Here is a 3086-nt window from a genome sequence, read left to right on the forward strand (position 1 = left end):
GGGGGGGGGCAGCTTGAGCGCCTACACCGGCCAGGCCGTGGACTAGAGCACCCAAACCCCGGGAAGGCGCTTATTCTTCCTCGCTTTTCGCAGACGAGAACACTGAGATGCAAGACTGCTGCTCATTAGTATTTAAACCCCAGCCTTCCTGGCTCCTCAGCCCCTGTGTCTTCCCAGGCGCCAGGCGCTCCCGGGGCCGCAGGGAAGCAAGGGAAAAGGGCCTGAATACCACAGTCGTGTGCAGGTCCGCCCCAGGCCTCGCCACTGTGGACGCCGAGGAGCCAACAATTGTTGCCGTCGTTGTCATTTCTTTTTGGGAGTTGAACAAACAGCTAGACTTAGAGATTGCCACTGCCTCCAGCCTCGATGCTCGACCAGGCTGCATTTTGAGCTTCTGCGAACGTTCCTTCCATGCTCGGTTTTGGGTTCCATGATGTACATCCCCAAAACCATCCCCAAAGAATAGTACCCAGATGCCAGAGTGTTACATCCCTCCTCCATCAGGTGCCAGGAAAAGTCCTAACAAGACAGACTCATTGTAGGTCATCTTGCCCCCACGAGTGCTATCCCCAAACAGAGGATTTCCTAACAAGATAGACATTAGAACTACAGAGGTCGGAACCACAATAAAATAAAAGCACATTTTCTTCAATTTATATCTTGAATTCCACTCATTCTAAATTCAGCACAATGATAGATACCTTCCACTTATGCAGAGTTCAAGGACAAGGAAATAAACAAAATCCTAAAGTGTGAGGACTTTCACCAAACTAGGTCTGCGCCAACGCAGGGGTGCTATTGTCTACGCGGTCATCCTCTTAGAAAGCCCAGCGGTTTAATTCCACAAACCCGCCCTGGGCATGGAGCTGTCGGAGGCGCTGACGGCCGGCCGCCACGACGCTCTGGTCCCCAGAGCCCGTGCACCGGGAGCTGACGCAAACTGAGACCAGTTCAGAGGAACTTCAGAAGGGAAGGGACCAAGCAAACTTTGTAAAAGACGAACGGTCACGGGGACCCAGGAGAGGAAGGGATGGATGCCCGTGGCGGGGAGGTCTGACTGGAGACGGACCGCTGGCCAAGGCAGCTGGCTGGGGCAGAGAGAGAGAGGCAGAGGCGGCCGAGGGAGGAAGAACCCCGGAACCAGGGGGGCCTGAGCCACACCGTCGTCTAACGTATCCAAATGTAGACGCCAGGTTCCAATGATGATGTCTTGTCAAATCCTATCACACCCACTTGCTTCAAGTAAAGGTCACACACCTGCATTATTACCCCTATAGGCCTTTAACTAATGATTTATAAGTATAGTGGTTTTTAAAAAGATGCTAGTTTCCCAGACGAAACCACCCTCCCAAGTCCTGAGGCCCTTCACGCACATTCCAACACAAGGAACACACACCCGGACCAACAACGGGCTCCTTCTCTTGCCCCTGACTCCCACCAGCCCCTCCGCATCACCGCCCCTAAACTCCCTCGTTAAGCCGGGCTCCGGGCCACACACGCACGCGTGTTACCAGCTCCCCATACACCGTGCCAGACAGGAAACACATTTGGAGGATTTTAAACAATTTTAAAATGTGCCTTCAAATTTTACAACTTGCTTTACTTGCCGGAGGGAGGAACCAAGCCGCTCGTATAAATATCACCCAAACAGGCCAGTTCTGCATCCTACCCAGCTCGGGGCTCTTGGTTTGTCAGTGTGAGGCTTGGGGTGAGTTTGAGGGGTTTTGTTTATTTTAATTTTTTTTTTTCATTTCATCTGTGTCTTCTACGGTCACTGGCCTTCTCAGTCCTCTTTATTTTATAGGCGCTCCGGTAGCCAGGGGAGGACAGACTCCAGCAGGCTCTGGGCGGCCTGTGCGGGGGCACCTCAGGCCAAGAGCCTGCTGGTGGGGGGCCAGTAGTCCCTAGAGTCAGGGCGCCTGTGGCGCAGAGAAAAGGCCCCTCTCCTCCACCTGGAGGGAGCCAGCCGGGTGAGAGGCACCCACCTGGAGCCCCGGCCTCCTGCCCGGTGCCCACGCACCGGCCTCTCATCGGCTCACAAGCCCGAGTCCCCAGTTCACCAGCATCCTCTCTTTGTTGTGTTTTCTAGCAGCTGCAGTGAGGAAGAGCTTACATGCAATAGTATTCACACATTTTACTTCTTTATTTATTAAAGATTTTATTTATTTGAGAGTGAGCGAGCGAGCGAGCAGGAGCAGGGCCTGCGGCAGAGGGAGAAGCAGGCTCCCCGCTGAGCAGGGAGCCCGATGCCGGGCTCGATCCCAGGACCCCAGGACCATGACCTGAGGCTGAAGGCAGACGCTTCACCCACAGCCCCCCAGGCGCCCGTATTCACACATTTGCAGTGTCCGGGTTGACGATGAGCTTCAGCAAGTGTCCTTGGCCGGGTGCCCACCACCCCACAAAGGTAAAGACGCTTCCATGTCCCAACAGAGCTGCCTCCTGCCCCCTCCAGTCCGACTCCCAGCCCCACGCCCACCCCCTCTCCCAGTCAGATACTCAACTGCTTCCGGTCATTGTCCATTAGATCTGCCTGTTGTAGAATTGATTCACCTTTTCTAGAAGTGCGCTGTGGCTGGGGTCAGACACTGCTCCCTGCTGGCCCTAGGCCTTCTCCCACCCCGCCAGGCACCCAGGCGCACCTACTGACACGCAGGCTCAGGCTGCTGCGCTCTGCACCAGGAGGGCTCTGCTGGGCGCTGGGGAGAGGTGGGCAGAGCGGGGGGAGGTCTCGGGAATGTCCTCGGCCTCCTAGACGGTGGGGACAGAAGGCAGATCGGTGGCTGACGAGGGACTTGGGGCCTCAGGGCCTGATTCTGGGCCTTTGGTGTCAGAGTATGGACAGGTACCCTGTCCCCAACCTGCGCAGGGGCCCAGCCCCACCCGGTCCCTCAGCCCCTGCCCCTGCCCTGGTGGTGCCCTTGGCTGCCCGTGCCTGGGGCAGAGCCAGTCTCACCCTCGGCCCGAGCTTTCTGCCAAGAGAGCTGGCAGGGCTGCTATCCCATGAGGGACCGTGGCGGGACAGTCACCAAGAGCCTGTTGGCTGAGTGTGCGTCAGGGAAGAAAATCAGCAAGCAGCCAGGAGG

Source organism: Ursus maritimus, unplaced genomic scaffold (assembly GCF_017311325.1).
Source record: "Ursus maritimus isolate PB19 unplaced genomic scaffold, ASM1731132v1 scaffold_2, whole genome shotgun sequence".
NCBI lineage: Eukaryota > Metazoa > Chordata > Mammalia > Carnivora > Ursidae > Ursus > Ursus maritimus.